General features: G+C 42.9%; 1 protein-coding gene across 1 annotated transcript in view; it reads left to right on the forward strand.

The window, feature by feature from the left end:
- Positions 1-450: 450 nt before the first annotated feature.
- LOC145395321 (kynureninase-like) overlaps positions 451-15,762 on the forward strand; it is a 63,461-nt gene continuing 48,149 nt past the window's right edge. Inside the window, exon 1 of the mRNA XM_080268996.1 lies at positions 451-654. The gene's annotated coding sequence lies outside the window, so the exon portion shown is untranslated. The remainder of the gene's footprint in view (positions 655-15,762) is intronic.

Consider the following 15,762-nt stretch of genomic DNA (forward strand, 5'->3'; position numbering starts at 1 on the left):
CAGCTTAGCAGAGAGGTATTACTGTAGGTTGTTAGGGGGTTAAGAGAGACAGTCCGCAGACCATTCAGTACACACACTCCTGGCTTTAAAAACGTCATCTGGAGGTAGCAGGAATATAAGGCAGAGAGTGATTGTGGAGAAGGGGTTGAACAGGATAAAAGAAACTACGGTAGGCAGCAAATCGCAGGCAAACAACAGCCACAGTGATTAGAGTGAAAGGGGATAAACAAAAGTAGCAAGCGGCAAAACCACAGGCAAGCAGTGTCCACAGTCATAACGATAAGTAAGTAGGGAAGGTGGTAGGCGGTAAATAACAGGCAAACCATAGCTAGTCACTGGGAAGAGAGGGATAAACAAGTAGAATGGACTGAGGTAGGTGGCAAAGTACTGGCAAGCAATAGTCACACAGCATCAGGGTGCTTTATATATAACTCATGATGTCAGGCTGCTTCTCAGTCGGTTTAGCTGCTTGGAGACTGCAGCGTGAGAGTGACTGGGCAGCTTCTCTGGTGCTGCAGTGCTATTAGTAACGCAAACACCGTGCGGCCGCTAGAGGCGCTACTCATTACTTCCACTCGAAAGTACAGTGCGCCATTAGAAGGGACGGTGCACCAAACGCTACGTCCACTTGCAACTACAGTGCACCACTAGAAGGTACAGTGCATCACATCTTACATTCAGTAGAAACTACAGTACACCACATCCACTAAATACTACAGTGCACCACATCCACTGTAAACTACAGTGCACTATGCGTTACAGCTGCAGTAGTCCCATTATATTAGTACAACACATTTCAATTCAGTTGATGGCGAAGTGAAGTCAGACTGGAAGATAAATTTCACTAATAACCAAGAAGACTCGTTCCCACCTGGTAGCGAAGGCTCACCGAATTTCATGCAACTACGACTTATAATTCAGGTTGAAGGAGTGGCCCAGTTCCCTTAGATGAAGACAAATGACTATACAGTAGAGCCACAGAGCTACAAATTTCTCAGTGGGTTGTTGAGGTATTTTAAGTTAACCATCCCAGATCAAAGGGCAACTTAGTGGGTGCAAGGTAAGCATGTGTGTAAATAAGTGTACATTAGAATCGCTAAGCGTTGGGGATAATAGACTTTTTTCTAATTTTTTAAATCGAAAATTTGAATCGTGAACATAACTGCAGTTCAGCAGTAATAATAATCATCACTATCATCATCATCATCATCATCAACCGGACCTCCTTGCCCACCCTAGAGCAAGGTGAGGAGCAGCAACGTCCAGGCAGCCTATGTTTGCCCAGTTCAGTGGGCCACGCTTCCATTCACACATCATTCAAGTCCATGGAATCTTGGCTCCATCAGATAGGGCAAAAAAATTTCACCACGTTCTGCAGCTTCACATATACCTACCTGATAATAATGATAACAAATATTACTGCTACTACTACTACTACTACTCCCACTACTACTACTACTACCGTACTACTTCTAATAAGAATTAAGTAAATGTGCAGTTTCCTCCTGTACATTCAGAGAAAACATGGAAACTACATACTCAGGCCAAAGAGATTTACGCCGATATCGCTGAAATCCATGCACTCACTGCCCCCAATTTCTAATCGTTTTACCTCGGCCGGACGGATTGCTTTTGGTCGAGTTTGTTTGTTTGTTCGTTAGCAACATTATGGAAAAACGGCTGGATGATATTGCATGAAACTTTCAGGATATGTGGGCACTGGTCCCAAAAGAAAGTGATAAAATTTTGGAGGGAATCGAGTGACCCTGAACGGTCAAAATCAAGACCAAGATCACCGATTTTGGGAGGGTTGTAACTTGACACCAGTTGAAGACAGAGATACTTACTATTATCCGCATACAGGAACTCCCATATGGGCTTTCATATGGCATCAAGACCGTTGACCTTGAGTGACCCAGAAAGGTCAATTCAAGATTACGGATTTTCAGGGGGCTCTAACTTGAAACTGGTTGCAGTTTAATATTTACTATTATCAACATATAGGAAGTCCCATAAGGGTTTTTAATTGGTACCATGACCTTTGACCTTCAGTGACCTTGAAAGGTCAAACTCAAGGTCACGGATATTCAGGGGGCTATAACTCGAAACTGGTTGAAGATAGAGATATTTACTATTATCAAGATATAAATAGTCTCAAATGGGCATTCATTTGGCACCATGACCTTTGAACCTAAGTGACCTTGAAAGGTCAAAAGCAAGAGCACAGATTTTCAGAGAACTCTAACTTGAAAACGGTTGAAAATAAAATAACTACTTTCGGGCGAGGTTTGTTGTGCCTGGCATAACATGTTATTTTTGGGAGGGGGATTGACTCCTCAAGAAGCATTTGGGGATCACGCTCCCCAAATACTACATTACGGATGAGAATCCGTTGTCGAACATTTACTGAGATATCAAAGCCATATCAGCCCCCCTTTCAGTATTTCTGATATTTTTTGTATTAAACGAAGAGGGCAGACCCCCTTAAAATCAGACAAACTCACTTGGAAAGTCTGATTCAGTTTCCCCCTATTTTTCATTGCTTTTATTTTTGGGAGGGGGGCTGACCCCCAAGAATCGTGGGGGGGGGGCGCTGTTCCCAGAGATCACATTATGGTTGACAGTCCATTGTACATCATGTACTAAGATATCGAAGCGATATCTTTTTTTTTTTTCTATGCGAGGAAGAAGGAACCAAAGGCCACGAGCCCGCAAACTGTTCCTTCCAAGAGAAAAACAAAATACAAGAGAGAGCCAAATTCAAGATCCGATCATTTCGAGATGCCTGGAGACTGCGTTTGAAAGACTGGAGATCAAAGGAAGCAGGAAATACAGACAGAGAGAGACAGTTCCAGAGTTGACCTGTTGCATAAATGAAGGACTGGGAGTAACTGTTAACTCTTGCATTAGAGAGTTGGACAGAAAAGAGATGAGAGTTTGCTGCTAGACGGGTGCTACGCGCCCGTCGTAGAGGTGGAGGAATGCATGCAGACAGTTCAGAGGAACAGTGACTACTGAAGTAGTGATAGAAAAGAGATGAAGATGCATCAGTGCGGCGAAGAGGCATAGGTTGAAGGGAGTCAATAAGAGGAGGAGAGTTAATGAGATGAAAAGTCTTTGACTCCACCCTATTGAGAAGAGCTGTATGTGAGGAACCTCCCAACACATGAAAGTTGTACTCCACACAGGGGCGGATAAAACCCGTGTATAGAGTCAATAACTGTGCAGGGTAAAGAAGGAACGGAGTCGGCCTAGCACACCTAATCTCCTGGAAGCAGATTTTACAGGAGATGTAATATGATCTTTCCAAAATAAGTCCCAAGTAAATGAAACCCCAAGCATGTTCAAGGATGATGCAGGATTAAGCTGAATATTATTAAACATTAGTGAGTATGGAAGATTTTGTCGGGTTGATAGATGTAAGAACTGAGTCTTTGATGCATTAAAAACAACAAGATTATTTTTACCCCAGTCAGAGATACGAGCCAAGTCAGACATTAGGTGTGCCATAGCCTCATCCCTTGTTTGTTGATGTAACTGCTGAGATGGGCTTTGCGGGAACTGAATGGAAAGGTGTAGGGTGGATCATCAGCATATGAGTGGACAGGGTTAGATGTACAGCTTAGAAGGTCATTGATAAATAAAAGGAAGAGAGTTGGTGATAGGACAGAGCCCTTCCCCTATTTTGTAAATTTTCTAGGGAGGCTGACTCCCTAAAAATACAGTATTGGCGGATAATTCCATGTAGTGGAAGACATTACCAGTGAACCAGACAAACTGACACGAGAAGTTTTATTGAAATCCATGTGCTCACTTTTGCCTATTTATGACCTTTTTTATATCTGGGAGGGGGGCTGACCCCCAAAATCACTTGGGCAGAGTCCATTGTGCAACATGTAATAAGGTATCAAAGATACATCAGCCCTCAGTTCACTAGTTCTGAGAATTTATTTTATGGTGAAGGGGAATGACCTCCTCTAAAACTTGTGGGTAGAAAACTGTATAGAGGGCAAGACTTTCCCAGTAACCATATGAACTTACATGGAAAGTTTCATTCAAATCCATGAAATAACCTGGGAGTAATTTGAGCACACACACACACACACACACACACACACACACACACACACACACACACACACACACACAGGATGAATCTCGGGCAACAGCATTCGGCGAGTTGCCGAAAGTGATGCTGATAATAATAAGTAATCCCTCCACTTTCTGATGTAATAGAGGCAAAATTGTCCAGAAAGTGGTCTCGTCCGGAAAGTGGGCCCCAGCCTCCTGGACTTGTCCTTATGGACCCTAACCTACCCTGACTCAGAAAAACGCCTATACAACTCCCTCTGGACATGCAAAGCACCTATTTAAGACCCAGATCACACCAATAAAGGACATAGAAGACTGAAATAAATGCAAGAGAACCAGAGAATGAGGTTTTAGGGGTGAGTTTATACAATATTAAACATTCTGGGTACTTACACGTCCCTGGCTCCTGGACTGGTACTTATGGACCCTAACCTACCATAACTCAGAAAAACACCTCCATACTGCATATGCATAGCACCTAAGACCCTATTCACACTAATAAGGGACATTAAAAAGTGAAATAAGGTTTTAGAGGTAAGTATGGAAAATACAGTACAATATGAAACATTCTGGGTACTTACAAGTCCCTGGCCATCTCGATGAATAACCCGCCTCCTCTCAGACTCTGACAGTAAAAAGGAGTACCTGAAGCACCTGCAGTACATTGTACATGAAGTCTTGCACTGAACTTAGTCATTTGCACTCAGAATTCCATTCTCTTAGCACTGCGCACTCTAGTCTTACTTGTGCTCCATTGCACCTTTATGAAATAAGTGTTGCACTCTGCACTTAAATCTTTGCACTCATAAATCCATTTTCTTAACATTACACACTCTAGTCTAATTTGTGCTCCATTGAACGTCAATAAAATCAGTGTTGCACTCTGCACTTTAGTCTTTGCACTCACGATTCTAATTTCTTAACACTAAGCACTGTTTTTTTCACTGCACAACACTGTAAATTCCGGTGTGGTCTAGTGGCGAGTGCTTGCTGTGTATTCACTGTCAGAGTCTGAGAGTGGCTGATGCAGGTGGCCTAGGGGTGTGTTGCTGGGTCGTAGTGATGGAGTACCCACTGCAGACAACTCTGAAGAGAGGGGCAAACTCACGTCACGTGGTGACTCCACCGTGCCTGATGTGCTGGCCTGTGGCTCGGAGGACGAGGGCCTGTCTTGGGGAGACAATGGTGTGGAGCCAGGGCTGGGCACAGTGGGGGTCACGGGTCTGAAAAAGCTGTCAATGGTTGATTGACACAAGGAACGACGATTTTGGCGATTAATGATGCGCTGCCTGAAAGCGCGCACTTCCTCCACAAGTCCTAAGGGCCCCATCTCCCTGTCACAGTCCGGGTGTTCCAGGTAGTCAAGAACGAACTCTACATGTTTTCGGAGTGCACTCAGCTTGGGGATGGCTGGAGTAGTGTCACGCTGAGAGGAGTCCGCATCATCGTTGCAGTCCTCATTGGAATCTTCAAGCTGGATACTGACACCTGCAACTGAAGATGCGATGTTGATATCAGACATGGTCTGATACCCAGGATCGCCCTCGTTGTCATCCAACCACTCACGCACTTTGTCCACATCAACATCGTCGGAATTCGCACGTAGACGTGGATGGAAGTCATCCACGTCAAAACCTAGGAAATCGTGCTCCACATCCATTCTGAGAAGCAGATGAGACCAACCATTTTCTGGAGTCCTGACAGGGATTTCTTTCCATGCATTGGGCCAGTTGTAAATGGCAGACTTGATGTTGTAGCAGCGAAGGTTTTCCAAAGTCTGCTGGCCTCGCGTGTCCCGTCCCTCCCTGCGCTCGTCCTCGTCCTCGAGAACAACCATCACCTCGTCCAGGAACTTCCGTCGGTACAGCCTCTTTGTTGCCACGATCACTCCTTGGTCCATTGCTTGGATGAGAGCAGTCGTATTGGGTTGCAGAAATATGCACCTAATACGCCCATTCTCAGCCACCAAGTCCTTGTCCCACAGGTTAGCAGGTGCATTGTCGAGGTGAAGGAGTGCCTTTATCTGGTTGTGCGGGAATCCCTGTGTCTTCATCTGGTAATGGATGACCTTCTTGACGAAATGGCGGTGGAACCAGTCTTTGAAGAGCTGGGCAGTGAACCATGCCTTCAAAGGATGGTACCAAATGTCAGGAAGGAAATCCAACACCCCATGAAGACACCGAGGCTGCTTTGCATGGCCAACACAAACGGGCTTAAGCCGTTGCATGCCGTTAGCATTGGCACAACACAAAGCAGATATCCATTGCTTGGAGAGCTTGTGGCCAGGTACACGCTTCTCTGTCTCCTCGGCTTGAGTGTTTGTTGGCAAAGAGCAATAGAATAAACCAGTTTCGTCAGCGTTGTAGACTTGACCGAGAGTGAGGCCCTCCCCGTCGATCAAGCACTTCACCTTGTACCGAAACTCCTCTACTTCATCCTCGTTGGCGTCCAAAGCTTCGCCATGCGCATTACGGTTGGTAAGGCCATGTCGTCACTTGAACGCGAAGAGCCAACCCTCGGATGCCTTGAAGTCTGGGGCATTGTGAAGCCTTGCAAACTTCTCAGCAGCAGCCTTCAGCTCCGTGCCACTAACCAGCACACCAGCAGCACGTTGCAGTCGATACCAAATCAACGTGGAGCGGTCGACTTCAGCATACCGGGGAGTAAACATCATCTTCCTCTCTACGTTGAATTTGCTCTTCGATGAGAAGTCAGCCATGTACTGCATGAGTTTGTCTTGGGATCTCTTGATATCAAACAAAGTAGATCGGTCCAGGTTGAATTCATGGCGGATGCATGAGGTTGACCATCCCCCATCCACCTTGTCCAATATCTCCCTCTTCTTCTCAAGAGTCAAAACCACTCTCTTCCTCTTCCCAGGTGGCGGGGCCATCATCACACACACTAACAAGAGGCAGGAGAGCAGCAGCAGAGCCTGCAGCAGGTAAGGCACCACCACAAAAGCGAGCACATCGGCGGCCACGAGGACGAGCGTACACTCACAACGAGAGAAGGGCAATAAGTGGGGAGGATGCAGGGGCGATCTAGCGGACGGAGGCAGAACTACTCACCAAAACAAAGCTGGTCCATGCCACGCGCACCGAGTTCAAATTACGGGGGGAAAAATGTCGGATTTTTTCTAATTTTTTGCGATTTTTGGCCCATTTTGGGAATATTGGATCCCGGGACCAAAATATCCGGTAAGTGGGGATGTCCGGAAAGTGGACGTCCAGCTAGTATGGGGATTACTGCAATAATAATAATAATAATAATAATAATAATAATAATAGAATAATAATAATAATAATAATAATACAGTAATAATGAAACAAAATCATTCTGGGCGTAAATGCTAATGGATCTCCAAAACATGTCGTTGGATATGGTACAGTACCAGTTACCTACAAAGCACATTTGAAGAAAAATATTACAAAACTCTACGGAATACAGTCAACGCGTTTTGCAAATTGCTGATCTATTTTTAAAATCATATGGCGATTGGCATTCGGTCATCTTTGATCAAATCTGCACCAAAAGTAGTAGGCTTCTGCACATCCACATAGTTGGTATTTCCTTAAAGTTTGGTGAAAATTTTGAGATATTTTGCCAACACACACACACACACACACACACACACACACACACACACACATACGTACTATACTGCCTCACCTTACTATAGGTTGGCAATAATAAACTCTATGCAGTCAAGGATATAAGAGCGTCAATGGCACATCATTACCATACATACTAAGTCCCTTTCACAATACACAGAGTAGCCTGTAAGTAGTGCTCCAATGAAAACTCACCTGGCCATATCCTGAGTCAGCTAGTGTGGTCGTGGTCGTCACATTTGGAGTACAAAATGAAAGAAAATAATGCAGGACAGATACTGAAAACACTGACTAAGACGTCCCCACAACAAACGAAAAATCCCTTGGCGGAGTGGAAGTGAAGCGTTATATATGGACCACCCTGTATTTTGACTCGAAACAACATCCTGCAAAACAGAGACGAAAATAATTAAAGGTGGTTGCCAACTGAGACAGCACTCCGACGCAGTGTCCCAACTCTGACGTTTACCAATGATCTTGACCATTATTTGATTTACACTGAAATCGAATACAGTTTCCCGATCTCCAAATAGAATGTAGGTATCAGGTTTTACATAATACTATCACGCATTCATGAGATATTTCTGATAAAAGAATTATGGCCTTCACCCTCGTCCTTGAATTTTGATTGACATGCATAAACATAGACTCACCTTTTCTCAACCTCGAACTGTATGAGTCACTTCTGCTATGACCTTTACACATGACCTTGAACACAGGACACTCCTGGTCACATTTAAGCGACTGTGCCGACAGTGGTTGTTGCACACACTCAGGCTCGTCAGCGAAGAAGTGCGGGTTTGGCCTTATATTTCACTAATATCCGTGGTCTTAGCACTAATCTGAATAATGTTCACTTTTTCCTCCAATCAGTATCCTCTCTAGGCCTGTTCCTCACGGAAACCCAAATCTCTCCCTCTACTGACCTATCCCCGTTTAGTTTTCCTGGTTACAATCTCCTCACAAACGTCTGTAACAAGGTGGCACCTGTTGCTATATCAAATCCGAAGTTGTGGTTGACACTATTTTGAACATCACTTCAGATAACTTTGATTATTCATTATACAAACTAAATTATCTCACTATTACCAAATATATCTGTATAGTTTATCACTCCCCCAATGCTTCTTCAGAACTCAGTGTATTTGACTCCATATCCACACAGTTGACCAATCTTGACCTCACTATGCCACTGAAATAACCGTTTTGGGTGATTTTAATGTCCATAACATAGAATGGTTATCGCATTCTGCCTGGGCTGAAGGTAATGGTCTAAAATGCTAGCTGTTTGTAGAATCGTTTAAACTCACGCCACTGGTAAAACAACCCAAAATACTAAAATAATAATCCTGACCGTAACTTCTATCTTTTTGGCCTTTCCTAAAAAAATAATCGAGATCAATACAGGATAGAAGTACTGTCACCACTTGGATCCTCTGACCACAGTCTCATCAAAACTAGTTTGTTGCCCCAGATGACACTTTGATAGGGCAGACTGGGATGGATTTAGAAATTACCTTGCTGATATTCCATGGCAGTTTTTCTTCTCCACTCACATCAGTTCTACCCAGTCCCACATCAGTGGCGTAAAACAAGCTGGTATGGAATTGTTCATACCCAGTCAACAGTTCACTAAAAGATCGGCCTCCCCGAAGTGGTTTGGCAGCAATTGTACCAGATCGTTGACCCAAAAGTCCTTAACATATAACTTTAACTTAAAATCAAAAGCAGGTGAATCCTTTAGTTAGTTTAAAATTATCAGGAAACCATGCAAAAACAGTAATAAATCTCGCTAAATCAAATTTTTTCCCAGTAAAGCATACAAACTATTAAATAATCCTAATGCCAATACAATAGTCTGGTCAACTCTCAGTTCATTCATTAATAACTTTAACTGGTCATCACTCATTTCCCAAATAAAATCTTCAGATGGTGACACTATAAATGACCCGCGTGAAAAAGTGAACATCCTTGCTGGTACGTTTGCCAGAAACTCTACCTTAGAGGAAGTCAATCAGAATGTCCCTGTACTAGAACTTGACTCCCCCGAAATTGCTCCTCTAAAGATACAGACCTTCTTTTTCTTCTTTTTCTTTCTCTATACATCTTTTCCCACTTCCGTGTGGGGTCGATGTTTCTGACTGCTCTCCTCCACCTAGCCTGGTCATACACACCTTTCTCTGGCAGCTCTTGTGCTCTCAAATCCTTCCTTACTTTGTCCACATACCTCCGCTTCGGTCTTGCTCTCTCTTTCTCCTACCCTGTACCTCCACCTACATCACTCGTCTCCCACATATGTCTCGTCACTTCTCAACACGTGGTCGTCCCAATGCAGTCTTCTTCCCTGTACTTACTTTGATATCTCCACTACCTCCGTAATTCCTCTTATTCTTTCATTCCTGATCTTATCCATTTTAGTTGCTCTACACATCCATCTAAGCATCTTCATCTCCACTACATCCAACTTCTCCTGCACTTTCTTCACTGGCCATGTTTCAGTCCCATACATCATTGCTGGCCTTACTATCGTCTTATATATTTGTCCCTTAACCCTTACACTGATTCTACGATCACATATAACCCCCGACATCTTTTTTCAGTTATTCCACCCTGACTGCACGCTGTGTTATCTTTGCGTCCAGATTTACGTCCTCTGCCACCGTCGAACATAGGTATTTAAACTTATCTACTCACGTCAGCCTTGTCCCTTGCATACTAATCTCGAGGTCTTGATTTTCATTAAGCATCAGGTATTCCGTCTTCTTCCTACTGATCTTAAATTCTTTGTCTTCCATAGCCCCTCCTCCACTGCTCTAATTTTAACTCTACGCCGTCTCTGCTGGTGCATCATATCACGATGTCGTCAGCAAACAGCATGCACCAGGGGGATTGATCTCTTATCCCACGAGACATCACATCCATAGTCAGATTAAAATGGTATGGGCTTAAAGAAGATCCCTGATGTAAACCAAATCCAACTGGTATCCATTCCGGTAACCCGACACTATTAACCTGCGTTCTTGCTCCTTCGTTCATATCTTGGACCATCCTCACGTACTTCTCCAGCACTCCCTTCTCTCTCATACACCTCCAGCCTTCTTGATATGGCATTCTATCACACTCCTTCTCTAGATCTATAAAGACTGTGCAGTCCCTTCTGCTTTTCCTGGTGCTTTTCCATCATCTGTCTTAGCACAAACACTGCATCCGTCGTCCCCTTACTCGGCATAAAACAAAACTGTTCCTCTCCTACAGATGTTTCTTCCCCGATCCTTCTGTCCATTACTCTTTCCTCATGGTGTGGAACGTTAGCTTTATCCCTCCGTAATTTCCCCTGTCCTGGATGTCACCCTTCTCTTTGTCGATAGGCACGATAACAATACCTCTCCAATCTTCCGGCATCCTTTCCTGGTCATATATTTTGTGCATCAAATCCCATAGGATGTCAGTCCTGTCTTTTCTCAAGCTCTTTCACACTTCTACTGGTATTTCATCCGGTCCGTTTGGTTTATCAGTTTTCATTTCCTTTAATACTAATTTTACTTCCTCTCTGCTAATATTCGGCGTTACACCCTATTTCTGGACTCCATCCCCAAAGACTACCCTCGGACTTTCCTCATTTAAAAGGTTTTCATAATAGCCTTTCCACCTATCTTTGATCTTATCTTGGTCGCTTACAATCACTCCATTCTCATGCTTAACCCGTTTTAATCGAGTGAAATCCTTGGTTGCTGTATCCTTGGCCTTTGCAGTCCTAAAGATCGTTCTCTCTCCTTCATGTGTTTCCACTCTTCATACATTTCTCCCAACGCCTGTAGTAGTAACAGCAGCAGCAGCAGCAGCAGCAGTAGTAGTTGTAGTAGTAGTAGTAGTAGTAGTAATCTATCTATCTATCTATTGCCAGACGCCTCAGTCCCGTTTGGGGTGGCCACAAACAAATCGCCTCCAAGACGCCCTGTCCCCCGCCATTTCACTCCCCTGCTCCCAACTCACACCCCCCTCTCTCATACACCTCTCCACCCCATCCCTCCATCTCATCCTCGGCCTCCCCCTCCATCTTCCCCCTCCACCATTTTTTCTACTTTACGTTCCTGATATCCCAGTCCATTACTACCACCCTGTGCTGTTCCACCACACACTTTCCATTTATGACCTTGCAGTTCATTATCCCTCTCAGCTGGAATCTCCTACACATAAGAGTCAATCTGACTTTCTCTTTCTCCACTCCTGTAAGTCATAAAATGACTCATTTTTCAAACCAGGTAGTAACAATAACCAAATTAAACGACATAGCACAATCCACAATTCTCTCTCCTTCATCATTCCTCTCTACTCCCCAACCTCCGTGTGCTCCCTCTATTCCTTCCCACATGCCAGTTCAGGTCTCCTACAATCATCCTTTCTTCCGCCAGAGTCTCACTGAGTCCCTAGTCCATTTCTTCCCAAAAGGCTACTTTCTCCTCCACATCACAGCCGTCTTGGGGAGCATAAGCGCTCATGATGTTTACCACTGTTTCTTCCAGGCCCAGTTTGATGCTCATAACTCTATCGCTTGTCCTCCTCATGCTTACTAGTAACTCTTTCACTTCCATGCTCACTTCCCTGTTTCTTATCACTGCTTTCAAAGAACCAGCAACCTTTCTTCCCTGCTGTACCCTTTCAAGCACTTCACCCTCCAAACCTCCATCCTTACTCATCACACTACCCAAGTACTTAAACGTACTCACATTTTCCAATTCCTCACCATCCAACCTCGCTGTACATTCACTGACTTCACCTCTCTCAAAGACCATCACTTTACCTTCCCTACATTCACCTTTAGATTCCGTTTCTTACACACTCTCCCAAACTCATCCACCAAGCCTTGCAGCTCTCCTTCGTCTTCACTCAACAACACAGTATCATCTGCAAGCAACAGTACAGGGAGTTTCCAAACACTATCCTCTCTCACCAGGGCCACTCCAACATCCACTACCCTACCTTGTACCTCTTTTATTACCCCATCCATGTACAGATTGAACAACCATGGAGACATGACACATCCCTGTTTCAACCCAACATTCAAAGAGAAAATTCATTCAGTTCACCATCCACACGCACTGCAGCCTTAACACCATCATACATACTCTTCACAGCATTGAACAACTTCCCATCTACTCCATATATTCTTAATACTTTCCACAATCCTTGTCTATCCACCCTGATATGCTCTCTCCAAATCCATGAAAGCCGCATACAACTTCTTTCCCTTCTCTAGAAATTTTTCCACTAAAGATCTAAGAATGAATATCTGATCTACACAACCTCTTCCCTTCCTAAAGCCTCCCTGTTCTTCTCCAACTAATTCCTCTGTTCTTTCTCTAACTCTGTCAATAAGTATCCTACCATACACTTTTCCTATTATACTAAGAAGACAAATGCCCCTGCCAAAAATATACTCATCGCTCATTCTAATGTATGGCACATTTTTTTTCGTGATCATGAAGAAATTTTGGCTTGTGGTTCAGAGGCCACCCAAAGTATTGAAACTGATCTTCATGAGTCTGAAATGAAATGAAATGAACTCCGGTGAACAGAAGGGATCTAAGATGATCTGACTGGATGGAAGTGAACCTGAATTAATTTACTGTGCCCATTCGAAGCTAAATGTCGGAAATAGACATATGGTCCTGAATGGCCTGGCACGGACCTGAAATGACCTGACTAATCCCGAATGGATATGCATGATCTTAGTGAAGTTAAGACAATAAATAAATAAATAAATTAATATGGAAGTAAATAAATTAATAAATGAATCTCTGGATTTGGACGAACAGTGTTTTAGTCTATGTTTTGCCCTAGGCCGAGGGAAACCTGGTTGAGGACAATGAAAAGAGAAGCAGGAGAGGAGTGTTGGTGGGACCTGAAGGAAATGGCAAGAGACAAATATTGGTGGAGAGAGTTCATCGAGGCCCTATGCATCCCGTGGGGTGCCGCAGGAAATGATTGATTGATTGATTGATTGTTGCCCTACTTTGACCCAACCTGAAGTGGCACTCACGAATCTGATTGGATCTAAATGGTTCTGAGTGGTTCTTACTTAACCTATCTGTTATCAGCTGGACTGGACGTGAAAGATATCAGTAAATATCAAATGGTCTGAATGGACTCCAGTTGGCCCTTAAATACAGGAACTAACTTTAAGTACAAATGACGTGGCCAAACTTCATCTCACAAACATTGTCTTGTTTAGATATTATTGATATGACTTAAAAGGATGGGTGTAGCAATACTTTAATTGCCTTGAACCGACCAGTAGACTAATCTGTTCCTAATTAGTCTACACAGAGAAATTAGGGACCTTCTAATGGTAGTCATGCCAGTTGATGCTTTGTCGGTAAAAGTAAATAAATCTGGGTCATAGGAATATATATATATATATATATATATATATATATATATATATATATATATATATATATATATATATATATATATATATATATATATATATATATATATATATAAACAGGTAATTTCAACACGAACATCATGTTATCTGCACCTAGTTTTATAATCCATCACCGTTTCCTTTATCACCCTCTCAACCATCTTGATATCCACCATCTTCTGTGCCATCTTGAAAAAACACTTATCATCAATAATTTCTTTCTACAAAACCTCTTCTTCCATTGCACCCTCTGGATAAGACCCCATTTCTTCTTTCTATATCTCCTTGACAAAGCTGTTTTATTCTCTTTATAGCGCCTAGACTAAACCGATTCTGTCCCATTTGCAAAACTCTCTTCTCTTCCTCTGTATTCTTATTTACGAGCCCTCTTCTTCCTTTGTTTATTTCATACCTAACGCCATTTATCTTACACCTTTTTGACCAAACCTCCTCTCTTTTTGTATTCTCAACCCAACATCTTTTTTCTTCTGTATATGTTTGACAAAACTTCCTCTCTTCTTCCCGTATCTTCCGCACAAAACCTCTTCTCTTCTTCTTGTATCTTCTGGGGGGGGAAATCTGCTCTTCTTTGCGTAGCTTCTTGACAAAATATCTGTTCTTCTTTTTCTTGTATCTTCTGAACGAAAACTCTGATCTTCTTTTTGTATCTTCTTGACAAAATCTACCTTCTTCTTATTGTATCTTCCACATAAAAGCTCATCTCTTCTGTGCCACTTTACAAAACCCACACTCTTCTTTAATACATTCCTTTTATTGTCAAGCCAACTCTCATCTTTGGTCAGTCTTAATCCACCGTCTTCTATTTTGTACTGTTTTGACCCAAACTATTCTCTTATGTACCTTCATGACCTAACCTCCTCCCTTCCTTTGCTCATTCTAGACCCAACATCTCTTCTGTACGATCTTGACCAAAAGTCTTACATTCTTCTTTACTTTACTGACGTAACCTTTTCATGTCTTCAAAACATATTCGCTCCTCTTGAAACAAAATATCTTTATATCTGTCTGTTGCTAGACGCCTTAATCAGGTAAGGGGTGGCCGCAAACAAATTATCTTCACACCAACCTGTCCTCTGCCATCTCGTGGCTTTCTCTCTAACACCCCCCCTCTCAGGTATCTCTCCATTCCATCCCTCCATCTCATCCTTGATCTCTCACTCCTCTTCCCTTCCATCTCACGTAAATGCACTCTTAGTCAGTCTCTCATTTTTCATCCTCTCTACATGGCTAAGGTATCTCAGAGTAAAACATTTATTTACATTCACATCAGTACCACAATGCCCCACTACTTCCTCATTTGTACATGAATTCATAGACAATTAGGTAGATAAAAACGGTAGTATTTTATCAAGGGACTGACCTCCGTCTCGTCGCAAGGTAGTTTTTGTTGATGTGTGTTCCATTTTGTGCCTAGTTGATTGTGTTTTGTAAGTACGTGTTTTTGTGAGTATTTGTGTCTTGTATTTGTTTTAGTGTGTGTTTTTGTGAGAATATGCTTTTATGGTATTTAGTATCTGTGAGCATGTGTTTGTGTGTATTTTTACTTTGTCTGGACGGAGTCCGACGAGGTATTGTTTTTGGTTGAGTTTGATTGTTTGTTTGTCA

The sequence above is a fragment of the Coenobita brevimanus genome, chromosome 4 (genome assembly GCF_032717465.1).
Source record: "Coenobita brevimanus isolate Jiangsu-jjx chromosome 4, ASM3271746v2, whole genome shotgun sequence".
Classification (NCBI taxonomy): domain Eukaryota; kingdom Metazoa; phylum Arthropoda; class Malacostraca; order Decapoda; family Coenobitidae; genus Coenobita; species Coenobita brevimanus.